At 52.7% G+C, this 25,573-nt stretch overlaps 43 non-coding genes across 43 annotated transcripts; 15 read left to right on the forward strand and 28 right to left on the reverse strand.

Moving 5' to 3' along the window:
* The first annotated feature begins 563 nt into the window (after window positions 1-563).
* Window positions 564-635, forward strand: trnad-guc. The gene has a single exon. It is a non-coding gene; the product is annotated as a tRNA-Asp (tRNA).
* Window positions 636-979: 344 nt separating this feature from the next.
* Window positions 980-1,052, reverse strand: trnav-aac. The gene has a single exon. It is a non-coding gene; the product is annotated as a tRNA-Val (tRNA).
* Window positions 1,053-1,342: 290 nt separating this feature from the next.
* On the reverse strand, window positions 1,343-1,415 carry trnav-cac. Its single transcript has one exon. It is a non-coding gene; the product is annotated as a tRNA-Val (tRNA).
* A 924-nt stretch (window positions 1,416-2,339) lies between these two features.
* trnad-guc lies at window positions 2,340-2,411 on the forward strand. The gene has a single exon. It is a non-coding gene; the product is annotated as a tRNA-Asp (tRNA).
* Window positions 2,412-2,755: 344 nt separating this feature from the next.
* trnav-aac lies at window positions 2,756-2,828 on the reverse strand. The gene has a single exon. It is a non-coding gene; the product is annotated as a tRNA-Val (tRNA).
* Window positions 2,829-3,116: 288 nt separating this feature from the next.
* Window positions 3,117-3,189, reverse strand: trnav-cac. Its single transcript has one exon. It is a non-coding gene; the product is annotated as a tRNA-Val (tRNA).
* A 924-nt stretch (window positions 3,190-4,113) lies between these two features.
* Window positions 4,114-4,185, forward strand: trnad-guc. Its single transcript has one exon. It is a non-coding gene; the product is annotated as a tRNA-Asp (tRNA).
* Window positions 4,186-4,529: 344 nt separating this feature from the next.
* trnav-aac lies at window positions 4,530-4,602 on the reverse strand. Its single transcript has one exon. It is a non-coding gene; the product is annotated as a tRNA-Val (tRNA).
* Window positions 4,603-4,889: 287 nt separating this feature from the next.
* Window positions 4,890-4,962, reverse strand: trnav-cac. The gene has a single exon. It is a non-coding gene; the product is annotated as a tRNA-Val (tRNA).
* A 924-nt stretch (window positions 4,963-5,886) lies between these two features.
* On the forward strand, window positions 5,887-5,958 carry trnad-guc. Its single transcript has one exon. It is a non-coding gene; the product is annotated as a tRNA-Asp (tRNA).
* A 344-nt stretch (window positions 5,959-6,302) lies between these two features.
* On the reverse strand, window positions 6,303-6,375 carry trnav-aac. The gene has a single exon. It is a non-coding gene; the product is annotated as a tRNA-Val (tRNA).
* Window positions 6,376-6,662: 287 nt separating this feature from the next.
* trnav-cac lies at window positions 6,663-6,735 on the reverse strand. Its single transcript has one exon. It is a non-coding gene; the product is annotated as a tRNA-Val (tRNA).
* A 924-nt stretch (window positions 6,736-7,659) lies between these two features.
* On the forward strand, window positions 7,660-7,731 carry trnad-guc. The gene has a single exon. It is a non-coding gene; the product is annotated as a tRNA-Asp (tRNA).
* A 344-nt stretch (window positions 7,732-8,075) lies between these two features.
* Window positions 8,076-8,148, reverse strand: trnav-aac. Its single transcript has one exon. It is a non-coding gene; the product is annotated as a tRNA-Val (tRNA).
* Window positions 8,149-8,437: 289 nt separating this feature from the next.
* On the reverse strand, window positions 8,438-8,510 carry trnav-cac. The gene has a single exon. It is a non-coding gene; the product is annotated as a tRNA-Val (tRNA).
* A 924-nt stretch (window positions 8,511-9,434) lies between these two features.
* Window positions 9,435-9,506, forward strand: trnad-guc. The gene has a single exon. It is a non-coding gene; the product is annotated as a tRNA-Asp (tRNA).
* A 344-nt stretch (window positions 9,507-9,850) lies between these two features.
* Window positions 9,851-9,923, reverse strand: trnav-aac. Its single transcript has one exon. It is a non-coding gene; the product is annotated as a tRNA-Val (tRNA).
* A 286-nt stretch (window positions 9,924-10,209) lies between these two features.
* On the reverse strand, window positions 10,210-10,282 carry trnav-cac. The gene has a single exon. It is a non-coding gene; the product is annotated as a tRNA-Val (tRNA).
* A 924-nt stretch (window positions 10,283-11,206) lies between these two features.
* Window positions 11,207-11,278, forward strand: trnad-guc. The gene has a single exon. It is a non-coding gene; the product is annotated as a tRNA-Asp (tRNA).
* A 344-nt stretch (window positions 11,279-11,622) lies between these two features.
* trnav-aac lies at window positions 11,623-11,695 on the reverse strand. Its single transcript has one exon. It is a non-coding gene; the product is annotated as a tRNA-Val (tRNA).
* A 291-nt stretch (window positions 11,696-11,986) lies between these two features.
* Window positions 11,987-12,059, reverse strand: trnav-cac. Its single transcript has one exon. It is a non-coding gene; the product is annotated as a tRNA-Val (tRNA).
* A 924-nt stretch (window positions 12,060-12,983) lies between these two features.
* trnad-guc lies at window positions 12,984-13,055 on the forward strand. The gene has a single exon. It is a non-coding gene; the product is annotated as a tRNA-Asp (tRNA).
* Window positions 13,056-13,399: 344 nt separating this feature from the next.
* Window positions 13,400-13,472, reverse strand: trnav-aac. Its single transcript has one exon. It is a non-coding gene; the product is annotated as a tRNA-Val (tRNA).
* Window positions 13,473-13,759: 287 nt separating this feature from the next.
* Window positions 13,760-13,832, reverse strand: trnav-cac. The gene has a single exon. It is a non-coding gene; the product is annotated as a tRNA-Val (tRNA).
* Window positions 13,833-14,756: 924 nt separating this feature from the next.
* On the forward strand, window positions 14,757-14,828 carry trnad-guc. Its single transcript has one exon. It is a non-coding gene; the product is annotated as a tRNA-Asp (tRNA).
* Window positions 14,829-15,172: 344 nt separating this feature from the next.
* On the reverse strand, window positions 15,173-15,245 carry trnav-aac. The gene has a single exon. It is a non-coding gene; the product is annotated as a tRNA-Val (tRNA).
* Window positions 15,246-15,534: 289 nt separating this feature from the next.
* trnav-cac lies at window positions 15,535-15,607 on the reverse strand. The gene has a single exon. It is a non-coding gene; the product is annotated as a tRNA-Val (tRNA).
* A 924-nt stretch (window positions 15,608-16,531) lies between these two features.
* trnad-guc lies at window positions 16,532-16,603 on the forward strand. The gene has a single exon. It is a non-coding gene; the product is annotated as a tRNA-Asp (tRNA).
* A 344-nt stretch (window positions 16,604-16,947) lies between these two features.
* trnav-aac lies at window positions 16,948-17,020 on the reverse strand. The gene has a single exon. It is a non-coding gene; the product is annotated as a tRNA-Val (tRNA).
* A 286-nt stretch (window positions 17,021-17,306) lies between these two features.
* Window positions 17,307-17,379, reverse strand: trnav-cac. Its single transcript has one exon. It is a non-coding gene; the product is annotated as a tRNA-Val (tRNA).
* Window positions 17,380-18,303: 924 nt separating this feature from the next.
* On the forward strand, window positions 18,304-18,375 carry trnad-guc. Its single transcript has one exon. It is a non-coding gene; the product is annotated as a tRNA-Asp (tRNA).
* Window positions 18,376-18,719: 344 nt separating this feature from the next.
* trnav-aac lies at window positions 18,720-18,792 on the reverse strand. Its single transcript has one exon. It is a non-coding gene; the product is annotated as a tRNA-Val (tRNA).
* A 288-nt stretch (window positions 18,793-19,080) lies between these two features.
* On the reverse strand, window positions 19,081-19,153 carry trnav-cac. Its single transcript has one exon. It is a non-coding gene; the product is annotated as a tRNA-Val (tRNA).
* Window positions 19,154-20,077: 924 nt separating this feature from the next.
* trnad-guc lies at window positions 20,078-20,149 on the forward strand. The gene has a single exon. It is a non-coding gene; the product is annotated as a tRNA-Asp (tRNA).
* A 364-nt stretch (window positions 20,150-20,513) lies between these two features.
* trnav-aac lies at window positions 20,514-20,586 on the reverse strand. The gene has a single exon. It is a non-coding gene; the product is annotated as a tRNA-Val (tRNA).
* A 287-nt stretch (window positions 20,587-20,873) lies between these two features.
* trnav-cac lies at window positions 20,874-20,946 on the reverse strand. The gene has a single exon. It is a non-coding gene; the product is annotated as a tRNA-Val (tRNA).
* A 924-nt stretch (window positions 20,947-21,870) lies between these two features.
* On the forward strand, window positions 21,871-21,942 carry trnad-guc. Its single transcript has one exon. It is a non-coding gene; the product is annotated as a tRNA-Asp (tRNA).
* A 344-nt stretch (window positions 21,943-22,286) lies between these two features.
* trnav-aac lies at window positions 22,287-22,359 on the reverse strand. Its single transcript has one exon. It is a non-coding gene; the product is annotated as a tRNA-Val (tRNA).
* Window positions 22,360-22,648: 289 nt separating this feature from the next.
* trnav-cac lies at window positions 22,649-22,721 on the reverse strand. Its single transcript has one exon. It is a non-coding gene; the product is annotated as a tRNA-Val (tRNA).
* Window positions 22,722-23,645: 924 nt separating this feature from the next.
* trnad-guc lies at window positions 23,646-23,717 on the forward strand. Its single transcript has one exon. It is a non-coding gene; the product is annotated as a tRNA-Asp (tRNA).
* Window positions 23,718-24,061: 344 nt separating this feature from the next.
* On the reverse strand, window positions 24,062-24,134 carry trnav-aac. Its single transcript has one exon. It is a non-coding gene; the product is annotated as a tRNA-Val (tRNA).
* A 296-nt stretch (window positions 24,135-24,430) lies between these two features.
* trnav-cac lies at window positions 24,431-24,503 on the reverse strand. The gene has a single exon. It is a non-coding gene; the product is annotated as a tRNA-Val (tRNA).
* Window positions 24,504-25,427: 924 nt separating this feature from the next.
* Window positions 25,428-25,499, forward strand: trnad-guc. Its single transcript has one exon. It is a non-coding gene; the product is annotated as a tRNA-Asp (tRNA).
* Window positions 25,500-25,573: the final 74 nt, after the last annotated feature.

Genomic DNA, 25,573 nt, shown 5'->3' on the forward strand with positions numbered 1-25,573 from the left:
GGATGGCAGCGTGGGTCGGTACACCACTTTGGCCCAGACTTAAATATCTCAACGACTGTTGGATGGATTGCAAGGAAATTGCAGTCCAGACATTCATCCCTGGTCCCCAGAGGATGAATCCTACTGACTGTGGTGATCCTCTTCACTTTTCCCCCAGTGCCACCGTGAGGTCGACATTTGTGGCCCAGAGTGAAGTATCTGGACAACCGTTAGATGGATTGCCGTGAGAGTTGGGACAGAGCTTCACGGTCCCCACAGGATGCGTTCTAAGCACTTTGGTCACCCTCTGACGTTTTCTCCAGCGCCAGCAGAAGCTGAGGATTTCACTTGTGATATATGTGAACACCTGCTCGATGGGTTGGCCCAAAATTTGGTACAGACATTCGTGGCTCCCGAGCGATGCGTTCCGATGGCTTCGGCGATCCTTTGCCTTCTCCCCTGGCGCCACCATGAGGTTGACATGCGACTTCTCCGTTCAAACATCTGGATGACCGCTGGAGCGTTCCCCGTAAAGGTGGGAACCGCCCCACCGGCCCGCTGACGTGCCGAGAGTGGTGCAGCCGTCCTTGTTAGTATAGTGGACAGTATCTCCGCCTGTCACGCGGAAGACCGGGGTTCGATTCCCCGACGGGGAGAGTCGACTTTTCTGCCAGCTGCCGATTGTTCACCGGGCCAGACAAAAGCAATACACCAGCAGCACCATGCGTGCTCCTCCTCCTGTCCAACAGAGCGATACGGCCAGGACATGGGCCTGCCGCGTTCCCGTGCAGAAATGAGAAAATCGGCTGGGCAGAAAGCATGACTGGAAGCGGTTATTAGACATGACTATGACGGTGACTCCTTTATCCCTCGTGCCTCCGTTAGCTCCATGCGGTTTTCTATGGTTTGACGCGGCGCTGCATACCGCCCAGTGTGCTGCTGGTGTGAATCTCCGTCGTTTGATTTTATTCACGACTCAGAGTGAGCATAAACAGAGGAGTGTTTCCGCCCGGTTTCGAACCGGGGACCTTTCGCGTGTTAGGCGAACGTGATAACCACTACACTACGGAAACTGTGGAAAGCTTGGCACCGTTCACGCGGGTGGCTCAAAGCACTTGACCCCCCCCCCCCCGACATGTCTTCAATTGCTTGAGCATATCCAAACATTTCAAATACAGGAGGTCGTCCTTGCTTTTGGGCAACGTCGAGGATGGTTTGAAAACAAACAAAAGCGACACAGAATAAGACATAACCAAGTTCTCCGCTGACATTGGAGCACCAAACTTTAAGTCTACGCGTCCTTCTCACTGCTAATATGAGACAGCACAGTTTGATTCAGTTACTCCGTGTGAACACAAAGAAGTGTTTCCGCCCGGTTTCGAACCGGGGACGTTTCGCGTGTGAGGCGAACGTGATAACCACTACACTACGGAAACTGTGAAAAAGGTGGGCCGCGGCCTCCGGGGCCAGTTAAAGCATTCGTGCACACTGACCTCCAGACGTGTCTTCCAATCGCTTGACCACATCCAGACATTTCAAATGCAGGACATCACTCGTGCGCGCAGCGTTAAGGATCGGTAAAAAGACAAAGGAAAGAAAAGGGTGATACAAAATCAGACGAGACAAGCACTCGTGCCGCGGCATTGGAGACATTTCAGTGAACCGTCAATGGAGACTGTCCTCAGAGAAGCGACAGAATCAGTCGTTTCGGCAGTAGCAAAACCCAGATGTAAATGTCAAGGCCTCAACTCTACAACTTTCACTCCGTTTTCTGCCACCATAGCTGCATGGCTGTACGGATGGCAGCGTGGGTCGGTACACCACTTTGGCCCAGACTTAAATATCTCAACGACTGTTGGATGGATTGCAAGGAAATTGCAGTCCAGACATTCATCCCTGGTCCCCAGAGGATGAATCCTACTGACTGTGGTGATCCTCTTCACTTTTCCCCCAGTGCCACCGTGAGGTCGACATTTGTGGCCCAGAGTGAAGTATCTGGACAACCGTTAGATGGATTGCCGTGAGAGTTGGGACAGAGCTTCACGGTCCCCACAGGATGCGTTCTAAGCACTTTGGTCACCCTCTGACGTTTTCTCCAGCGCCAGCAGAAGCTGAGGATTTCACTTGTGATATATGTGAACACCTGCTCGATGGGTTGGCCCAAAATTTGGTACAGACATTCGTGGCTCCCGAGCGATGCGTTCCGATGGCTTCGGCGATCCTTTGCCTTCTCCCCTGGCGCCACCATGAGGTTGACATGCGACTTCTCCGTTCAAACATCTGGATGACCGCTGGAGCGTTCCCCGTAAAGGTGGGAACCGCCCCACCGGCCCGCTGACGTGCCGAGAGTGGTGCAGCCGTCCTCGTTAGTATAGTGGACAGTATCTCCGCCTGTCACGCGGAAGACCGGGGTTCGATTCCCCGACGGGGAGAGTTGACTTTTCTGCCAGCTGCCGATTGTTCACCGGGCCAGACAAAAGCAATACACCAGCAGCACCATGCGTGCTCCTCCTCCTGTCCAACAGAGCGATACGGCCAGGACATGGGCCTGCCGCGTTCCCGTGCAGAAATGAGAAAATCGGCTGGGCAGAAAGCATGACTGGAAGCGGTTATTAGACATGACTATGACGGTGACTCCTTTATCCCTCGTGCCTCCGTTAGCTCCATGCGGTTTTCTATGGTTTGACGCGGCGCTGCATACCGCCCAGTGTGCTGCTGGACTGAATCTCCGTCGTTTGATTTTATTCACGACTCAGAGTGAGCATAAACAGAGGAGTGTTTCCGCCCGGTTTCGAACCGGGGACCTTTCGCGTGTTAGGCGAACGTGATAACCACTACACTACGGAAACTGTGAAAAGCTTGGCACCGTTCACGCGGGTGGCTCAAAGCACTTGACCCCCCCCCCCGACATGTCTTCAATTGCTTGAGCATATCCAAACATTTCAAATACAGGAGGTCGTCCTTGCTTTTGGGCAACGTCGAGGATGGTTTGAAAACAAACAAAAGCGACACAGAATAAGACATAACCAAGTTCTCCGCTGACATTGGAGCACCAAACTTTAAGTCTACGCGTCCTTCTCACTGCTAATATGAGACAGCACAGTTTGATTCAGTTACTCCGTGTGAACACAAAGAAGTGTTTCCGCCCGGTTTCGAACCGGGGACCTTTCGCGTGTGAGGCGAACGTGATAACCACTACACTACGGAAACTGTGAAAAAGGTGGGCCGCGGCCTCCGGGGCCACTTAAAGCATTCGTGCACACTGACCTCCAGACGTGTCTTCCAATCGCTTGACCACATCCAGACATTTCAAATGCAGGACATCACTCGTGCGCGCAGCGTTAAGGATCGGTAAAAAGACAAAGGAAAGAAAAGGGTGATACAAAATCAGACGAGACAAGCACTCGTGCCGCGGCATTGGAGACATTTCAGTGAACCGTCAATGGAGACTGTCCTCAGAGAAGCGACAGAATCAGTCGTTTCGGCAGTAGCAAAACCCAGATGTAAATGTCAAGGCCTCAACTCTACAACTTTCACTCCGTTTTCTGCCACCATAGCTGCATGGCTGTACGGATGGCAGCGTGGGTCGGTACACCACTTTGGCCCAGACTTAAATATCTCAACGACTGTTGGATGGATTGCAAGGAAATTGCAGTCCAGACATTCATCCCTGGTCCCCAGAGGATGAATCCTACTGACTGTGGTGATCCTCTTCACTTTTCCCCCAGTGCCACCGTGAGGTCGACATTTGTGGCCCAGAGTGAAGTATCTGGACAACCGTTAGATGGATTGCCGTGAGAGTTGGGACAGAGCTTCACGGTCCCCACAGGATGCGTTCTAAGCACTTTGGTCACCCTCTGACGTTTTCTCCAGCGCCAGCAGAAGCTGAGGATTTCACTTGTGATATATGTGAACACCTGCTCGATGGGTTGGCCCAAAATTTGGTACAGACATTCGTGGCTCCCGAGCGATGCGTTCCGATGGCTTCGGCGATCCTTTGCCTTCTCCCCTGGCGCCACCATGAGGTTGACATGCGACTTCTCCGTTCAAACATCTGGATGACCGCTGGAGCGTTCCCCGTAAAGGTGGGAACCGCCCCACCGGCCCGCTGACGTGCCGAGAGTGGTGCAGCCGTCCTCGTTAGTATAGTGGACAGTATCTCCGCCTGTCACGCGGAAGACCGGGGTTCGATTCCCCGACGGGGAGAGTTGACTTTTCTGCCAGCTGCCGATTGTTCACCGGGCCAGACAAAAGCAATACACCAGCAGCACCATGCGTGCTCCTCCTCCTGTCCAACAGAGCGATACGGCCAGGACATGGGCCTGCCGCGTTCCCGTGCAGAAATGAGAAAATCGGCTGGGCAGAAAGCATGACTGGAAGCGGTTATTAGACATGACTATGACGGTGACTCCTTTATCCCTCGTGCCTCCGTTAGCTCCATGCGGTTTTCTATGGTTTGACGCGGCGCTGCATACCGCCCAGTGTGCTGCTGGACTGAATCTCCGTCGTTTGATTTTATTCACGACTCAGAGTGAGCATAAACAGAGGAGTGTTTCCGCCCGGTTTCGAACCGGGGACCTTTCGCGTGTTAGGCGAACGTGATAACCACTACACTACGGAAACTGTGAAAAGCTTGGCACCGTTCACGCGGGTGGCTCAAAGCACTTGACCCCCCCCCCGACATGTCTTCAATTGCTTGAGCATATCCAAACATTTCAAATACAGGAGGTCGTCCTTGCTTTTGGGCAACGTCGAGGATGGTTTGAAAACAAACAAAAGCGACACAGAATAAGACATAACCAAGTTCTCCGCTGACATTGGAGCACCAAACTTTAAGTCTACGCGTCCTTCTCACTGCTAATATGAGACAGCACAGTTTGATTCAGTTACTCCGTGTGAACACAAAGAAGTGTTTCCGCCCGGTTTCGAACCGGGGACCTTTCGCGTGTGAGGCGAACGTGATAACCACTACACTACGGAAACTGTGAAAAAGGTGGGCCGCGGCCTCCGGGGCCACTTAAAGCATTCGTGCACACTGACCTCCAGACGTGTCTTCCAATCGCTTGACCACATCCAGACATTTCAAATGCAGGACATCACTCGTGCGCGCAGCGTTAAGGATCGGTAAAAAGACAAAGGAAAGAAAAGGGTGATACAAAATCAGACGAGACAAGCACTCGTGCCGCGGCATTGGAGACATTTCAGTGAACCGTCAATGGAGACTGTCCTCAGAGAAGCGACAGAATCAGTCGTTTCGGCAGTAGCAAAACCCAGATGTAAATGTCAAGGCCTCAACTCTACAACTTTCACTCCGTTTTCTGCCACCATAGCTGCATGGCTGTACGGATGGCAGCGTGGGTCGGTACACCACTTTGGCCCAGACTTAAATATCTCAACGACTGTTGGATGGATTGCAAGGAAATTGCAGTCCAGACATTCATCCCTGGTCCCCAGAGGATGAATCCTACTGACTGTGGTGATCCTCTTCACTTTTCCCCCAGTGCCACCGTGAGGTCGACATTTGTGGCCCAGAGTGAAGTATCTGGACAACCGTTAGATGGATTGCCGTGAGAGTTGGGACAGAGCTTCACGGTCCCCACAGGATGCGTTCTAAGCACTTTGGTCACCCTCTGACGTTTTCTCCAGCGCCAGCAGAAGCTGAGGATTTCACTTGTGATATATGTGAACACCTGCTCGATGGGTTGGCCCAAAATTTGGTACAGACATTCGTGGCTCCCGAGCGATGCGTTCCGATGGCTTCGGCGATCCTTTGCCTTCTCCCCTGGCGCCACCATGAGGTTGACATGCGACTTCTCCGTTCAAACATCTGGATGACCGCTGGAGCGTTCCCCGTAAAGGTGGGAACCGCCCCACCGGCCCGCTGACGTGCCGAGAGTGGTGCAGCCGTCCTCGTTAGTATAGTGGACAGTATCTCCGCCTGTCACGCGGAAGACCGGGGTTCGATTCCCCGACGGGGAGAGTTGACTTTTCTGCCAGCTGCCGATTGTTCACCGGGCCAGACAAAAGCAATACACCAGCAGCACCATGCGTGCTCCTCCTCCTGTCCAACAGAGCGATACGGCCAGGACATGGGCCTGCCGCGTTCCCGTGCAGAAATGAGAAAATCGGCTGGGCAGAAAGCATGACTGGAAGCGGTTATTAGACATGACTATGACGGTGACTCCTTTATCCCTCGTGCCTCCGTTAGCTCCATGCGGTTTTCTATGGTTTGACGCGGCGCTGCATACCGCCCAGTGTGCTGCTGGACTGAATCTCCGTCGTTTGATTTTATTCACGACTCAGAGTGAGCATAAACAGAGGAGTGTTTCCGCCCGGTTTCGAACCGGGGACCTTTCGCGTGTTAGGCGAACGTGATAACCACTACACTACGGAAACTGTGAAAAGCTTGGCACCGTTCACGCGGGTGGCTCAAAGCACTTGACCCCCCCCCCGACATGTCTTCAATTGCTTGAGCATATCCAAACATTTCAAATACAGGAGGTCGTCCTTGCTTTTGGGCAACGTCGAGGATGGTTTGAAAACAAACAAAAGCGACACAGAATAAGACATAACCAAGTTCTCCGCTGACATTGGAGCACCAAACTTTAAGTCTACGCGTCCTTCTCACTGCTAATATGAGACAGCACAGTTTGATTCAGTTACTCCGTGTGAACACAAAGAAGTGTTTCCGCCCGGTTTCGAACCGGGGACCTTTCGCGTGTGAGGCGAACGTGATAACCACTACACTACGGAAACTGTGAAAAAGGTGGGCCGCGGCCTCCGGGGCCACTTAAAGCATTCGTGCACACTGACCTCCAGACGTGTCTTCCAATCGCTTGACCACATCCAGACATTTCAAATGCAGGACATCACTCGTGCGCGCAGCGTTAAGGATCGGTAAAAAGACAAAGGAAAGAAAAGGGTGATACAAAATCAGACGAGACAAGCACTCGTGCCGCGGCATTGGAGACATTTCAGTGAACCGTCAATGGAGACTGTCCTCAGAGAAGCGACAGAATCAGTCGTTTCGGCAGTAGCAAAACCCAGATGTAAATGTCAAGGCCTCAACTCTACAACTTTCACTCCGTTTTCTGCCACCATAGCTGCATGGCTGTACGGATGGCAGCATGGGTCGGTACACCACTTTGGCCCAGACTTAAATATCTCAACGACTGTTGGATGGATTGCAAGGAAATTGCAGTCCAGACATTCATCCCTGGTCCCCAGAGGATGAATCCTACTGACTGTGGTGATCCTCTTCACTTTTCCCCCAGTGCCACCGTGAGGTCGACATTTGTGGCCCAGAGTGAAGTATCTGGACAACCGTTAGATGGATTGCCGTGAGAGTTGGGACAGAGCTTCACGGTCCCCACAGGATGCGTTCTAAGCACTTTGGTCACCCTCTGACGTTTTCTCCAGCGCCAGCAGAAGCTGAGGATTTCACTTGTGATATATGTGAACACCTGCTCGATGGGTTGGCCCAAAATTTGGTACAGACATTCGTGGCTCCCGAGCGATGCGTTCCGATGGCTTCGGCGATCCTTTGCCTTCTCCCCTGGCGCCACCATGAGGTTGACATGCGACTTCTCCGTTCAAACATCTGGATGACCGCTGGAGCGTTCCCCGTAAAGGTGGGAACCGCCCCACCGGCCCGCTGACGTGCCGAGAGTGGTGCAGCCGTCCTCGTTAGTATAGTGGACAGTATCTCCGCCTGTCACGCGGAAGACCGGGGTTCGATTCCCCGACGGGGAGAGTTGACTTTTCTGCCAGCTGCCGATTGTTCACCGGGCCAGACAAAAGCAATACACCAGCAGCACCATGCGTGCTCCTCCTCCTGTCCAACAGAGCGATACGGCCAGGACATGGGCCTGCCGCGTTCCCGTGCAGAAATGAGAAAATCGGCTGGGCAGAAAGCATGACTGGAAGCGGTTATTAGACATGACTATGACGGTGACTCCTTTATCCCTCGTGCCTCCGTTAGCTCCATGCGGTTTTCTATGGTTTGACGCGGCGCTGCATACCGCCCAGTGTGCTGCTGGACTGAATCTCCGTCGTTTGATTTTATTCACGACTCAGAGTGAGCATAAACAGAGGAGTGTTTCCGCCCGGTTTCGAACCGGGGACCTTTCGCGTGTTAGGCGAACGTGATAACCACTACACTACGGAAACTGTGGAAAGCTTGGCACCGTTCACACGGGTGGCTCAAAGCACTTGACCCCCCCCCCCCGACATGTCTTCAATTGCTTGAGCATATCCAAACATTTCAAATACAGGAGGTCGTCCTTGCTTTTGGGCAACGTCGAGGATGGTTTGAAAACAAACAAAAGCGACACAGAATAAGACATAACCAAGTTCTCCGCTGACATTGGAGCACCAAACTTTAAGTCTACGCGTCCTTCTCACTGCTAATATGAGACAGCACAGTTTGATTCAGTTACTCCGTGTGAACACAAAGAAGTGTTTCCGCCCGGTTTCGAACCGGGGACCTTTCGCGTGTGAGGCGAACGTGATAACCACTACACTACGGAAACTGTGAAAAAGGTGGGCCGCGGCCTCCGGGGCCAGTTAAAGCATTCGTGCACACTGACCTCCAGACGTGTCTTCCAATCGCTTGACCACATCCAGACATTTCAAATGCAGGACATCACTCGTGCGCGCAGCGTTAAGGATCGGTAAAAAGACAAAGGAAAGAAAAGGGTGATACAAAATCAGACGAGACAAGCACTCGTGCCGCGGCATTGGAGACATTTCAGTGAACCGTCAATGGAGACTGTCCTCAGAGAAGCGACAGAATCAGTCGTTTCGGCAGTAGCAAAACCCAGATGTAAATGTCAAGGCCTCAACTCTACAACTTTCACTCCGTTTTCTGCCACCATAGCTGCATGGCTGTACGGATGGCAGCGTGGGTCGGTACACCACTTTGGCCCAGACTTAAATATCTCAACGACTGTTGGATGGATTGCAAGGAAATTGCAGTCCAGACATTCATCCCTGGTCCCCAGAGGATGAATCCTACTGACTGTGGTGATCCTCTTCACTTTTCCCCCAGTGCCACCGTGAGGTCGACATTTGTGGCCCAGAGTGAAGTATCTGGACAACCGTTAGATGGATTGCCGTGAGAGTTGGGACAGAGCTTCACGGTCCCCACAGGATGCGTTCTAAGCACTTTGGTCACCCTCTGACGTTTTCTCCAGCGCCAGCAGAAGCTGAGGATTTCACTTGTGATATATGTGAACACCTGCTCGATGGGTTGGCCCAAAATTTGGTAGAGACATTCGTGGCTCCCGAGCGATGCGTTCCGATGGCTTCGGCGATCCTTTGCCTTCTCCCCTGGCGCCACCATGAGGTTGACATGCGACTTCTCCGTTCAAACATCTGGATGACCGCTGGAGCGTTCCCCGTAAAGGTGGGAACCGCCCCACCGGCCCGCTGACGTGCCAAGAGTGGTGCAGCCGTCCTCGTTAGTATAGTGGACAGTATCTCCGCCTGTCACGCGGAAGACCGGGGTTCGATTCCCCGACGGGGAGAGTCGACTTTTCTGCCAGCTGCCGATTGTTCACCGGGCCAGACAAAAGCAATACACCAGCAGCACCATGCGTGCTCCTCCTCCTGTCCAACAGAGCGATACGGCCAGGACATGGGCCTGCCGCGTTCCCGTGCAGAAATGAGAAAATCGGCTGGGCAGAAAGCATGACTGGAAGCGGTTATTAGACATGACTATGACGGTGACTCCTTTATCCCTCGTGCCTCCGTTAGCTCCATGCGGTTTTCTATGGTTTGACGCGGCGCTGCATACCGCCCAGTGTGCTGCTGGTGTGAATCTCCGTCGTTTGATTTTATTCACGACTCAGAGTGAGCATAAACAGAGGAGTGTTTCCGCCCGGTTTCGAACCGGGGACCTTTCGCGTGTTAGGCGAACGTGATAACCACTACACTACGGAAACTGTGAAAAGCTTGGCACTGTTCACGCGGGTGGCTCAAAGCACTTGACCCCCCCCCGACATGTCTTCAATTGCTTGAGCATATCCAAACATTTCAAATACAGGAGGTCGTCCTTGCTTTTGGGCAACGTCGAGGATGGTTTGAAAACAAACAAAAGCGACACAGAATAAGACATAACCAAGTTCTCCGCTGACATTGGAGCACCAAACTTTAAGTCTACGCGTCCTTCTCACTGCTAATATGAGACAGCACAGTTTGATTCAGTTACTCCGTGTGAACACAAAGAAGTGTTTCCGCCCGGTTTCGAACCGGGGACCTTTCGCGTGTGAGGCGAACGTGATAACCACTACACTACGGAAACTGTGAAAAAGGTGGGCCGCGGCCTCCGGGGCCACTTAAAGCATTCGTGCACACTGACCTCCAGACGTGTCTTCCAATCGCTTGACCACATCCAGACATTTCAAATGCAGGACATCACTCGTGCGCGCAGCGTTAAGGATCGGTAAAAAGACAAAGGAAAGAAAAGGGTGATACAAAATCAGACGAGACAAGCACTCGTGCCGCGGCATTGGAGACATTTCAGTGAACCGTCAATGGAGACTGTCCTCAGAGAAGCGACAGAATCAGTCGTTTCGGCAGTAGCAAAACCCAGATGTAAATGTCAAGGCCTCAACTCTACAACTTTCACTCCGTTTTCTGCCACCATAGCTGCATGGCTGTACGGATGGCAGCGTGGGTCGGTACACCACTTTGGCCCAGACTTAAATATCTCAACGACTGTTGGATGGATTGCAAGGAAATTGCAGTCCAGACATTCATCCCTGGTCCCCAGAGGATGAATCCTACTGACTGTGGTGATCCTCTTCACTTTTCCCCCAGTGCCACCGTGAGGTCGACATTTGTGGCCCAGAGTGAAGTATCTGGACAACCGTTAGATGGATTGCCGTGAGAGTTGGGACAGAGCTTCACGGTCCCCACAGGATGCGTTCTAAGCACTTTGGTCACCCTCTGACGTTTTCTCCAGCGCCAGCAGAAGCTGAGGATTTCACTTGTGATATATGTGAACACCTGCTCGATGGGTTGGCCCAAAATTTGGTACAGACATTCGTGGCTCCCGAGCGATGCGTTCCGATGGCTTCGGCGATCCTTTGCCTTCTCCCCTGGCGCCACCATGAGGTTGACATGCGACTTCTCCGTTCAAACATCTGGATGACCGCTGGAGCGTTCCCCGTAAAGGTGGGAACCGCCCCACCGGCCCGCTGACGTGCCGAGAGTGGTGCAGCCGTCCTCGTTAGTATAGTGGACAGTATCTCCGCCTGTCACGCGGAAGACCGGGGTTCGATTCCCCGACGGGGAGAGTCGACTTTTCTGCCAGCTGCCGATTGTTCACCGGGCCAGACAAAAGCAATACACCAGCAGCACCATGCGTGCTCCTCCTCCTGTCCAACAGAGCGATACGGCCAGGACATGGGCCTGCCGCGTTCCCGTGCAGAAATGAGAAAATCGGCTGGGCAGAAAGCATGACTGGAAGCGGTTATTAGACATGACTATGACGGTGACTCCTTTATCCCTCGTGCCTCCGTTAGCTCCATGCGGTTTTCTATGGTTTGACGCGGCGCTGCATACCGCCCAGTGTGCTGCTGGTGTGAATCTCCGTCGTTTGATTTTATTCACGACTCAGAGTGAGCATAAACAGAGGAGTGTTTCCGCCCGGTTTCGAACCGGGGACCTTTCGCGTGTTAGGCGAACGTGATAACCACTACACTACGGAAACTGTGGAAAGCTTGGCACCGTTCACGCGGGTGGCTCAAAGCACTTGACCCCCCCCCCCCCCGACATGTCTTCAATTGCTTGAGCATATCCAAACATTTCAAATACAGGAGGTCGTCCTTGCTTTTGGGCAACGTCGAGGATGGTTTGAAAACAAACAAAAGCGACACAGAATAAGACATAACCAAGTTCTCCGCTGACATTGGAGCACCAAACTTTAAGTCTACGCGTCCTTCTCACTGCTAATATGAGACAGCACAGTTTGATTCAGTTACTCCGTGTGAACACAAAGAAGTGTTTCCGCCCGGTTTCGAACCGGGGACGTTTCGCGTGTGAGGCGAACGTGATAACCACTACACTACGGAAACTGTGAAAAAGGTGGGCCGCGGCCTCCGGGGCCAGTTAAAGCATTCGTGCACACTGACCTCCAGACGTGTCTTCCAATCGCTTGACCACATCCAGACATTTCAAATGCAGGACATCACTCGTGCGCGCAGCGTTAAGGATCGGTAAAAAGACAAAGGAAAGAAAAGGGTGATACAAAATCAGACGAGACAAGCACTCGTGCCGCGGCATTGGAGACATTTCAGTGAACCGTCAATGGAGACTGTCCTCAGAGAAGCGACAGAATCAGTCGTTTCGGCAGTAGCAAAACCCAGATGTAAATGTCAAGGCCTCAACTCTACAACTTTCACTCCGTTTTCTGCCACCATAGCTGCATGGCTGTACGGATGGCAGCGTGGGTCGGTACACCACTTTGGCCCAGACTTAAATATCTCAACGACTGTTGGATGGATTGCAAGGAAATTGCAGTCCAGACATTCATCCCTGGTCCCCAGAGGATGAATCCTACTGACTGTGGTGATCCTCTTCACTTTTCCCCCAGTGCCACCGTGAGGTCGACATTTGTGGCCCAGAGTGAAGTATCTGGACAACCGTTAGATGGATTGCCGTGAGAGTTGGGACAGAGCTTCACGGTCCCCACAGGATGCGTTCTAAGCACTTTGGTCACCCTCTGACGTTTTCTCCAGCGCCAGCAGAAGCTGAGGATTTCACTTGTGATATATGTGAACACCTGCTCGATGGGTTGGCCCAAAATTTGGTACAGACATTCGTGGCTCCCGAGCGATGCGTTCCGATGGCTTCGGCGATCCTTTGCCTTCTCCCCTGGCGCCACCATGAGGTTGACATGCGACTTCTCCGTTCAAACATCTGGATGACCGCTGGAGCGTTCCCCGTAAAGGTGGGAACCGCCCCACCGGCCCGCTGACGTGCCGAGAGTGGTGCAGCCGTCCTCGTTAGTATAGTGGACAGTATCTCCGCCTGTCACGCGGAAGACCGGGGTTCGATTCCCCGACGGGGAGAGTTGACTTTTCTGCCAGCTGCCGATTGTTCACCGGGCCAGACAAAAGCAATACACCAGCAGCACCATGCGTGCTCCTCCTCCTGTCCAACAGAGCGATACGGCCAGGACATGGGCCTGCCGCGTTCCCGTGCAGAAATGAGAAAATCGGCTGGGCAGAAAGCATGACTGGAAGCGGTTATTAGACATGACTATGACGGTGACTCCTTTATCCCTCGTGCCTCCGTTAGCTCCATGCGGTTTTCTATGGTTTGACGCGGCGCTGCATACCGCCCAGTGTGCTGCTGGACTGAATCTCCGTCGTTTGATTTTATTCACGACTCAGAGTGAGCATAAACAGAGGAGTGTTTCCGCCCGGTTTCGAACCGGGGACCTTTCGCGTGTTAGGCGAACGTGATAACCACTACACTACGGAAACTGTGAAAAGCTTGGCACCGTTCACGCGGGTGGCTCAAAGCACTTGACCCCCCCCCCGACATGTCTTCAATTGCTTGAGCATATCCAAACATTTCAAATACAGGAGGTCGTCCTTGCTTTTGGGCAACGTCGAGGATGGTTTGAAAACAAACAAAAGCGACACAGAATAAGACATAACCAAGTTCTCCGCTGACATTGGAGCACCAAACTTTAAGTCTACGCGTCCTTCTCACTGCTAATATGAGACAGCACAGTTTGATTCAGTTACTCCGTGTGAACACAAAGAAGTGTTTCCGCCCGGTTTCGAACCGGGGACCTTTCGCGTGTGAGGCGAACGTGATAACCACTACACTACGGAAACTGTGAAAAAGGTGGGCCGCGGCCTCCGGGGCCACTTAAAGCATTCGTGCACACTGACCTCCAGACGTGTCTTCCAATCGCTTGACCACATCCAGACATTTCAAATGCAGGACATCACTCGTGCGCGCAGCGTTAAGGATCGGTAAAAAGACAAAGGAAAGAAAAGGGTGATACAAAATCAGACGAGACAAGCACTCGTGCCGCGGCATTGGAGACATTTCAGTGAACCGTCAATGGAGACTGTCCTCAGAGAAGCGACAGAATCAGTCGTTTCGGCAGTAGCAAAACCCAGATGTAAATGTCAAGGCCTCAACTCTACAACTTTCACTCCGTTTTCTGCCACCATAGCTGCATGGCTGTACGGATGGCAGCATGGGTCGGTACACCACTTTGGCCCAGACTTAAATATCTCAACGACTGTTGGATGGATTGCAAGGAAATTGCAGTCCAGACATTCATCCCTGGTCCCCAGAGGATGAATCCTACTGACTGTGGTGATCCTCTTCACTTTTCCCCCAGTGCCACCGTGAGGTCGACATTTGTGGCCCAGAGTGAAGTATCTGGACAACCGTTAGATGGATTGCCGTGAGAGTTGGGACAGAGCTTCACGGTCCCCACAGGATGCGTTCTAAGCACTTTGGTCACCCTCTGACGTTTTCTCCAGCGCCAGCAGAAGCTGAGGATTTCACTTGTGATATATGTGAACACCTGCTCGATGGGTTGGCCCAAAATTTGGTACAGACATTCGTGGCTCCCGAGCGATGCGTTCCGATGGCTTCGGCGATCCTTTGCCTTCTCCCCTGGCGCCACCATGAGGTTGACATGCGACTTCTCCGTTCAAACATCTGGATGACCGCTGGAGCGTTCCCCGTAAAGGTGGGAACCGCCCCACCGGCCCGCTGACGTGCCGAGAGTGGTGCAGCCGTCCTCGTTAGTATAGTGGACAGTATCTCCGCCTGTCACGCGGAAGACCGGGGTTCGATTCCCCGACGGGGAGAGTTGACTTTTCTGCCAGCTGCCGATTGTTCACCGGGCCAGACAAAAGCAATACACCAGCAGCACCATGCGTGCTCCTCCTCCTGTCCAACAGAGCGATACGGCCAGGACATGGGCCTGCCGCGTTCCCGTGCAGAAATGAGAAAATCGGCTGGGCAGAAAGCATGACTGGAAGCGGTTATTAGACATGACTATGACGGTGACTCCTTTATCCCTCGTGCCTCCGTTAGCTCCATGCGGTTTTCTATGGTTTGACGCGGCGCTGCATACCGCCCAGTGTGCTGCTGGACTGAATCTCCGTCGTTTGATTTTATTCACGACTCAGAGTGAGCATAAACAGAGGAGTGTTTCCGCCCGGTTTCGAACCGGGGACCTTTCGCGTGTTAGGCGAACGTGATAACCACTACACTACGGAAACTGTGGAAAGCTTGGCACCGTTCACACGGGTGGCTCAAAGCACTTGACCCCCCCCCCCCGACATGTCTTCAATTGCTTGAGCATATCCAAACATTTCAAATACAGGAGGTCGTCCTTGCTTTTGGGCAACGTCGAGGATGGTTTGAAAACAAACAAAAGCGACACAGAATAAGACATAACCAAGTTCTCCGCTGACATTGGAGCACCAAACTTTAAGTCTACGCGTCCTTCTCACTGCTAATATGAGACAGCACAGTTTGATTCAGTTACTCCGTGTGAACACAAAGAAGTGTTTCCGCCCGGTTTCGAACCGGGGACCTTTCGCGTGTGAGGCGAACGTGATAACCACTACACTACGGAAACTGTGAAAAAGGTGGGCCGCGGCCTCCGGGGCCAGTTAAAGCATTCGTGCACACTGACCTCCAGACGTGTCTTCCAATCGCTTGACCACATCCAGACATTTCAAATGCAGGACATCACTCGTGCGCGCAGCGTTAAGGATCGGTAAAAAGACAAAGGAAAGAAAAGGGTGATACAAAATCAGACGAGACAAGCACTCGTGCCGCGGCATTGGAGACATTTCAGTGAACCGTCAATGGAGACTGTCCTCAGAGAAGCGACAGAATCAGTCGTTTCGGCAGTAGCAAAACCCAGATGTAAATGTCAAGGCCTCAACTCTACAACTTTCACTCCGTTTTCTGCCACCATAGCTGCATGGCTGTACGGATGGCAGCGTGGGTCGGTACACCACTTTGGCCCAGACTTAAATATCTCAACGACTGTTGGATGGATTGCAAGGAAATTGCAGTCCAGACATTCATCCCTGGTCCCCAGAGGATGAATCCTACTGACTGTGGTGATCCTCTTCACTTTTCCCCCAGTGCCACCGTGAGGTCGACATTTGTGGCCCAGAGTGAAGTATCTGGACAACCGTTAGATGGATTGCCGTGAGAGTTGGGACAGAGCTTCACGGTCCCCACAGGATGCGTTCTAAGCACTTTGGTCACCCTCTGACGTTTTCTCCAGCGCCAGCAGAAGCTGAGGATTTCACTTGTGATATATGTGAACACCTGCTCGATGGGTTGGCCCAAAATTTGGTAGAGACATTCGTGGCTCCCGAGCGATGCGTTCCGATGGCTTCGGCGATCCTTTGCCTTCTCCCCTGGCGCCACCATGAGGTTGACATGCGACTTCTCCGTTCAAACATCTGGATGACCGCTGGAGCGTTCCCCGTAAAGGTGGGAACCGCCCCACCGGCCCGCTGACGTGCCAAGAGTGGTGCAGCCGTCCTCGTTAGTATAGTGGACAGTATCTCCGCCTGTCACGCGGAAGACCGGGGTTCGATTCCCCGACGGGGAGAGTTGACTTTTCTGCCAGCTGCCGATTGTTCACCGGGCCAGACAAAAGCAATACACCAGCAGCACCATGCGTGCTCCTCCTCCTGTCCAACAGAGCGATACGGCCAGGACATGGGCCTGCCGCGTTCCCGTGCAGAAATGAGAAAATCGGCTGGGCAGAAAGCATGACTGGAAGCGGTTATTAGACATGACTATGACGGTGACTCCTTTATCCCTCGTGCCTCCGTTAGCTCCATGCGGTTTTCTATGGTTTGACGCGGCGCTGCATACCGCCCAGTGTGCTGCTGGTGTGAATCTCCGTCGTTTGATTTTATTCACGACTCAGAGTGAGCATAAACAGAGGAGTGTTTCCGCCCGGTTTCGAACCGGGGACCTTTCGCGTGTTAGGCGAACGTGATAACCACTACACTACGGAAACTGTGAAAAGCTTGGCACTGTTCACGCGGGTGGCTCAAAGCACTTGACCCCCCCCCGACATGTCTTCAATTGCTTGAGCATATCCAAACATTTCAAATACAGGAGGTCGTCCTTGCTTTTGGGCAACGTCGAGGATGGTTTGAAAACAAACAAAAGCGACACAGAATAAGACATAACCAAGTTCTCCGCTGACATTGGAGCACCAAACTTTAAGTCTACGCGTCCTTCTCACTGCTAATATGAGACAGCACAGTTTGATTCAGTTACTCCGTGTGAACACAAAGAAGTGTTTCCGCCCGGTTTCGAACCGGGGACCTTTCGCGTGTGAGGCGAACGTGATAACCACTACACTACAGAAACTGTGAAAAAGGTGGGCCGCGGCCTCCGGGGCCAGTTAAAGCATTCGTGCACACTGACCTCCAGACGTGTCTTCCAATCGCTTGACCACATCCAGACATTTCAAATGCAGGACATCACTCGTGCGCGCAGCGTTAAGGATCGGTAAAAAGACAAAGGAAAGAAAAGGGTGATACAAAATCAGACGAGACAAGCACTCGTGCCGCGGCATTGGAGACATTTCAGTGAACCGTCAATGGAGACTGTCCTCAGAGAAGCGACAGAATCAGTCGTTTCGGCAGTAGCAAAACCCAGATGTAAATGTCAAGGCCTCAACTCTACAACTTTCACTCCGTTTTCTGCCACCATAGCTGCATGGCTGTACGGATGGCAGCGTGGGTCGGTACACCACTTTGGCCCAGACTTAAATATCTCAACGACTGTTGGATGGATTGCAAGGAAATTGCAGTCCAGACATTCATCCCTGGTCCCCAGAGGATGAATCCTACTGACTGTGGTGATCCTCTTCACTTTTCCCCCAGTGCCACCGTGAGGTCGACATTTGTGGCCCAGAGTGAAGTATCTGGACAACCGTTAGATGGATTGCCGTGAGAGTTGGGACAGAGCTTCACGGTCCCCACAGGATGCGTTCTAAGCACTTTGGTCACCCTCTGACGTTTTCTCCAGCGCCAGCAGAAGCTGAGGATTTCACTTGTGATATATGTGAACACCTGCTCGATGGGTTGGCCCAAAATTTGGTACAGACATTCGTGGCTCCCGAGCGATGCGTTCCGATGGCTTCGGCGATCCTTTGCCTTCTCCCCTGGCGCCACCATGAGGTTGACATGCGACTTCTCCGTTCAAACATCTGGATGACCGCTGGAGCGTTCCCCGTAAAGGTGGGAACCGCCCCACCGGCCCGCTGACGTGCCGAGAGTGGTGCAGCCGTCCTCGTTAGTATAGTGGACAGTATCTCCGCCTGTCACGCGGAAGACCGGGGTTCGATTCCCCGACGGGGAGAGTTGACTTTTCTGCCAGCTGCCGATTGTTCACCGGGCCAGACAAAAGCAATACACCAGCAGCACCATGCGTGCTCCTCCTCCTGTCCAACAGAGCGATACGGCCAGGACATGGGCCTGCCGCGTTCCCGTGCAGAAATGAGAAAATCGGCTGGGCAGAAAGCATGACTGGAAGCGGTTATTAGACATGACTATGACGGTGACTCCTTTATCCCTCGTGCCTCCGTTAGCTCCATGCGGTTTTCTATGGTTTGACGCGGCGCTGCATACCGCCCAGTGTGCTGCTGGACTGAATCTCCGTCGTTTGATTTTATTCACGACTCAGAGTGAGCATAAACAGAGGAGTGTTTCCGCCCGGTTTCGAACCGGGGACCTTTCGCGTGTTAGGCGAACGTGATAACCACTACACTACGGAAACTGTGAAAAGCTTGGCACCGTTCACGCGGGTGGCTCAAAGCACTTGACCCCCCCCCCCGACATGTCTTCAATTGCTTGAGCATATCCAAACATTTCAAATACAGGAGGTCGTCCTTGCTTTTGGGCAACGTCGAGGATGGTTTGAAAACAAACAAAAGCGACACAGAATAAGACATAACCAAGTTCTCCGCTGACATTGGAGCACCAAACTTTAAGTCTACGCGTCCTTCTCACTGCTAATATGAGACAGCACAGTTTGATTCAGTTACTCCGTGTGAACACAAAGAAGTGTTTCCGCCCGGTTTCGAACCGGGGACCTTTCGCGTGTGAGGCGAACGTGATAACCACTACACTACGGAAACTGTGAAAAAGGTGGGCCGCGGCCTCCGGGGCCAGTTAAAGCATTCGCGCACACTGACCTCCAGACGTGTCTTCCAATCGCTTGACCACATCCAGACATTTCAAATGCAGGACATCACTCGTGCGCGCAGCGTTAAGGATTGGTAAAAAGACAAAGGAAAGAAAAGGGTGATACAAAATCAGACGAGACAAGCACTCGTGCCGCGGCATTGGAGACATTTCAGTGAACCGTCAATGGAGACTGTCCTCAGAGAAGCGACAGAATCAGTCGTTTCGGCAGTAGCAAAACCCAGATGTAAATGTCAAGGCCTCAACTCTACAACTTTCACTCCGTTTTCTGCCACCATAGCTGCATGGCTGTACGGATGGCAGCGTGGGTCGGTACACCACTTTGGCCCAGACTTAAATATCTCAACGACTGTTGGATGGATTGCAAGGAAATTGCAGTCCAGACATTCATCCCTGGTCCCCAGAGGATGAATCCTACTGACTGTGGTGATCCTCTTCACTTTTCCCCCAGTGCCACCATGAGGTCGACATTTGTGGCCCAGAGTGAAGTATCTGGACAACCGTTAGATGGATTGCCGTGAGAGTTGGGACAGAGCTTCACGGTCCCCACAGGATGCGTTCTAAGCACTTTGGTCACCCTCTGACGTTTTCTCCAGCGCCAGCAGAAGCTGAGGATTTCACTTGTGATATATGTGAACACCTGCTCGATGGGTTGGCCCAAAATTTGGTACAGACATTCGTGGCTCCCGAGCGATGCGTTCCGATGGCTTCGGCGATCCTTTGCCTTCTCCCCTGGCGCCACCATGAGGTTGACATGCGACTTCTCCGTTCAAACATCTGGATGACCGCTGGAGCGTTCCCCGTAAAGGTGGGAACCGCCCCACCGGCCCGCTGACGTGCCGAGAGTGGTGCAGCCGTCCTCGTTAGTATAGTGGACAGTATCTCCGCCTGTCACGCGGAAGACCGGGGTTCGATTCCCCGACGGGGAGAGTTGACTTTTCTGCCAGCTGCCGATTGTTCACCGGGCCAGACAAAAGCAATACACCAGCAGCACCATGCGTGCTCCTCCTCCTGTCCAACAGAGCGATACGGCCAGGACATGGGCCTGCCGCGTTCCCGTGCAGAAATGAGAAAATCGGCTGGACAGAAAGCATGACTGGAAACCGCTTCCAGTCATGCTTTCTGCCCAGCCGACATGACTATGACGGTGACTCCTTTATCCCTCGTGCCTCCGTTAGCTCCATGCGGTTTTCTATGGTTTGACGCGGCGCTGCATACCGCCCAGTGTGCTGCTGGACTGAATCTCCGTCGTTTGATTTTATTCACGACTCAGAGTGAGCATAAACAGAGGAGTGTTTCCGCCCGGTTTCGAACCGGGGACCTTTCGCGTGTTAGGCGAACGTGATAACCACTACACTACGGAAACTGTGAAAAGCTTGGCACTGTTCACGCGGGTGGCTCAAAGCACTTGACCCCCCCCCCGACATGTCTTCAATTGCTTGAGCATATCCAAACATTTCAAATACAGGAGGTTGTCCTTGCTTTTGGGCAACGTCGAGGATGGTTTGAAAACAAACAAAAGCGACACAGAATAAGACATAACCAAGTTCTCCGCTGACATTGGAGCACCAAACTTTAAGTCTACGCGTCCTTCTCACTGCTAATATGAGACAGCACAGTTTGATTCAGTTACTCCGTGTGAACACAAAGAAGTGTTTCCGCCCGGTTTCGAACCGGGGACCTTTCGCGTGTGAGGCGAACGTGATAACCACTACACTACGGAAACTGTGAAAAAGGTGGGCCGCGGCCTCCCGGGCCAGTTAAAGCATTCGTGCACACTGACCTCCAGACGTGTCTTCCAATCGCTTGACCACATCCAGACATTTCAAATGCAGGACATCACTCGTGCGCGCAGCGTTAAGGATCGGTAAAAAGACAAAGGAAAGAAAAGGGTGATACAAAATCAGACGAGACAAGCACTCGTGCCGCGGCATTGGAGACATTTCAGTGAACCGTCAATGGAGACTGTCCTCAGAGAAGCGACAGAATCAGTCGTTTCGGCAGTAGCAAAACCCAGATGTAAATGTCAAGGCCTCAACTCTACAACTTTCACTCCGTTTTCTGCCACCATAGCTGCATGGCTGTACGGATGGCAGCGTGGGTCGGTACACCACTTTGGCCCAGACTTAAATATCTCAACGACTGTTGGATGGATTGCAAGGAAATTGCAGTCCAGACATTCATCCCTGGTCCCCAGAGGATGAATCCTACTGACTGTGGTGATCCTCTTCACTTTTCCCCCAGTGCCACCGTGAGGTCGACATTTGTGGCCCAGAGTGAAGTATCTGGACAACCGTTAGATGGATTGCCGTGAGAGTTGGGACAGAGCTTCACGGTCCCCACAGGATGCGTTCTAAGCACTTTGGTCACCCTCTGACGTTTTCTCCAGCGCCAGCAGAAGCTGAGGATTTCACTTGTGATATATGTGAACACCTGCTCGATGGGTTGGCCCAAAATTTGGTAGAGACATTCGTGGCTCCCGAGCGATGCGTTCCGATGGCTTCGGCGATCCTTTGCCTTCTCCCCTGGCGCCACCATGAGGTTGACATGCGACTTCTCCGTTCAAACATCTGGATGACCGCTGGAGCGTTCCCCGTAAAGGTGGGAACCGCCCCACCGGCCCGCTGACGTGCCGAGAGTGGTGCAGCCGTCCTCGTTAGTATAGTGGACAGTATCTCCGCCTGTCACGCGGAAGACCGGGGTTCGATTCCCCGACGGGGAGAGTTGACTTTTCTGCCAGCTGCCGATTGTTCACCGGGCCAGACAAAAGCAATACACCAGCAGCACCATGCGTGCTCCTCCTCCTGTCCAACAGAGCGATACGGCCAGGACATGGGCCTGCCGCGTTCCCGTGCAGAAATGAGAAAATCGGCTGGGCAGAAAGCATGACTGGAAGCGGTTATTAGACATGACTATGACGGTGACTCCTTTATCCCTCGTGCCTCCGTTAGCTCCATGCGGTTTTCTATGGTTTGACGCGGCGCTGCATACCGCCCAGTGTGCTGCTGGACTGAATCTCCGTCGTTTGATTTTATTCACGACTCAGAGTGAGCATAAACAGAGGAGTGTTTCCGCCCGGTTTCGAACCGGGGACCTTTCGCGTGTTAGGCGAACGTGATAACCACTACACTACGGAAACTGTGAAAAGCTTGGCACCGTTCACGCGGGTGGCTCAAAGCACTTGACCCCCCCCCCCCGACATGTCTTCAATTGCTTGAGCATATCCAAACATTTCAAATACAGGAGGTCGTCCTTGCTTTTGGGCAACGTCGAGGATGGTTTGAAAACAAACAAAAGCGACACAGAATAAGACATAACCAAGTTCTCCGCTGACATTGGAGCACCAAACTTTAAGTCTACGCGTCCTTCTCACTGCTAATATGAGACAGCACAGTTTGATTCAGTTACTCCGTGTGAACACAAAGAAGTGTTTCCGCCCGGTTTCGAACCGGGGACCTTTCGCGTGTGAGGCGAACGTGATAACCACTACACTACGGAAACTGTGAAAAAGGTGGGCCGCGGCCTCCGGGGCCAGTTAAAGCATTCGTGCACACTGACCTCCAGACGTGTCTTCCAATCGCTTGACCACATCCAGACATTTCAAATGCAGGACATCACTCGTGCGCGCAGCGTTAAGGATCGGTAAAAAGACAAAGGAAAGAAAAGGGTGATACAAAATCAGACGAGACAAGCACTCGTGCCGCGGCATTGGAGACATTTCAGTGAACCGTCAATGGAGACTGTCCTCAGAGAAGCGACAGAATCAGTCGTTTCGGCAGTAGCAAAACCCAGATGTAAATGTCAAGGCCTCAACTCTACAACTTTCACTCCGTTTTCTGCCACCATAGCTGCATGGCTGTACGGATGGCAGCGTGGGTCGGTACACCACTTTGGCCCAGACTTAAATATCTCAACGACTGTTGGATGGATTGCAAGGAAATTGCAGTCCAGACATTCATCCCTGGTCCCCAGAGGATGAATCCTACTGACTGTGGTGATCCTCTTCACTTTTCCCCCAGTGCCACCGTGAGGTCGACATTTGTGGCCCAGAGTGAAGTATCTGGACAACCGTTAGATGGATTGCCGTGAGAGTTGGGACAGAGCTTCACGGTCCCCACAGGATGCGTTCTAAGCACTTTGGTCACCCTCTGACGTTTTCTCCAGCGCCAGCAGAAGCTGAGGATTTCACTTGTGATATATGTGAACACCTGCTCGATGGGTTGGCCCAAAATTTGGTACAGACATTCGTGGCTCCCGAGCGATGCGTTCCGATGGCTTCGGCGATCCTTTGCCTTCTCCCCTGGCGCCACCATGAGGTTGACATGCGACTTCTCCGTTCAAACATCTGGATGACCGCTGGAGCGTTCCCCGTAAAGGTGGGAACCGCCCCACCGGCCCGCTGACGTGCCGAGAGTGGTGCAGCCGTCCTCGTTAGTATAGTGGACAGTATCTCCGCCTGTCACGCGGAAGACCGGGGTTCGATTCCCCGACGGGGAGAGTTGACTTTTCTGCCAGCTGCCGATTGTTCACCGGGCCAGACAAAAGCAATACACCAGCAGCACCATGCGTGCTCCTCCTCCTGTCCAACAGAGCGATACGGCCAGGACATGGGCCTGCCGCGTTCCCGTGCAGAAATGAGAAAATCGGCTGGGCAGAAAGCATGACTGGAAGCGGTTATTAGACATGACTATGACGGTGACTCCTTTATCCCTCGTGCCTCCGTTAGCTCCATGCGGTTTTCTATGGTTTGACGCGGCGCTGCATACCGCCCAGTGTGCTGCTGGTGTGAATCTCCGTCGTTTGATTTTATTCACGACTCAGAGTGAGCATAAACAGAGGAGTGTTTCCGCCCGGTTTCGAACCGGGGACCTTTCGCGTGTTAGGCGAACGTGATAACCACTACACTACGGAAACTGTGGAAAGCTTGGCACCGTTCACGCGGGTGGCTCAAAGCACTTGACCCCCCCCCCCCCCCCCCGGACATGTCTTCAATTGCTTGAGCATATCCAAACATTTCAAATACAGGAGGTCGTCCTTGCTTTTGGGCAACGTCGAGGATGGTTTGAAAACAAACAAAAGCGACACAGAATAAGACATAACCAAGTTCTCCGCTGACATTGGAGCACCAAACTTTAAGTCTACGCGTCCTTCTCACTGCTAATATGAGACAGCACAGTTTGATTCAGTTACTCCGTGTGAACACAAAGAAGTGTTTCCGCCCGGTTTCGAACCGGGGACCTTTCGCGTGTGAGGCGAACGTGATAACCACTACACTACGGAAACTGTGAAAAAGGTGGGCCGCGGCCTCCGGGGCCAGTTAAAGCATTCGTGCACACTGACCTCCAGACGTGTCTTCCAATCGCTTGACCACATCCAGACATTTCAAATGCAGGACATCACTCGTGCGCGCAGCGTTAAGGATCGGTAAAAAGACAAAGGAAAGAAAAGGGTGATACAAAATCAGACGAGACAAGCACTCGTGCCGCGGCATTGGAGACATTTCAGTGAACCGTCAATGGAGACTGTCCTCAGAGAAGCGACAGAATCAGTCGTTTCGGCAGTAGCAAAACCCAGATGTAAATGTCAAGGCCTCAACTCTACAACTTTCACTCCGTTTTCTGCCACCATAGCTGCATGGCTGTACGGATGGCAGCGTGGGTCGGTACACCACTTTGGCCCAGACTTAAATATCTCAACGACTGTTGGATGGATTGCAAGGAAATTGCAGTCCAGACATTCATCCCTGGTCCCCAGAGGATGAATCCTACTGACTGTGGTGATCCTCTTCACTTTTCCCCCAGTGCCACCGTGAGGTCGACATTTGTGGCCCAGAGTGAAGTATCTGGACAACCGTTAGATGGATTGCCGTGAGAGTTGGGACAGAGCTTCACGGTCCCCACAGGATGCGTTCTAAGCACTTTGGTCACCCTCTGACGTTTTCTCCAGCGCCAGCAGAAGCTGAGGATTTCACTTGTGATATATGTGAACACCTGCTCGATGGGTTGGCCCAAAATTTGGTACAGACATTCGTGGCTCCCGAGCGATGCGTTCCGATGGCTTCGGCGATCCTTTGCCTTCTCCCCTGGCGCCACCATGAGGTTGACATGCGACTTCTCCGTTCAAACATCTGGATGACCGCTGGAGCGTTCCCCGTAAAGGTGGGAACCGCCCCACCGGCCCGCTGACGTGCCGAGAGTGGTGCAGCCGTCCTCGTTAGTATAGTGGACAGTATCTCCGCCTGTCACGCGGAAGACCGGGGTTCGATTCCCCGACGGGGAGAGTTGACTTTTCTGCCAGCTGCCGATTGTTCACCGGGCCAGACAAAAGCAATACACCAGCAGCACCATGCGTGC

This window comes from Thunnus maccoyii, chromosome 17, assembly GCF_910596095.1.
Source record: "Thunnus maccoyii chromosome 17, fThuMac1.1, whole genome shotgun sequence".
Lineage (NCBI taxonomy): Eukaryota > Metazoa > Chordata > Actinopteri > Scombriformes > Scombridae > Thunnus > Thunnus maccoyii.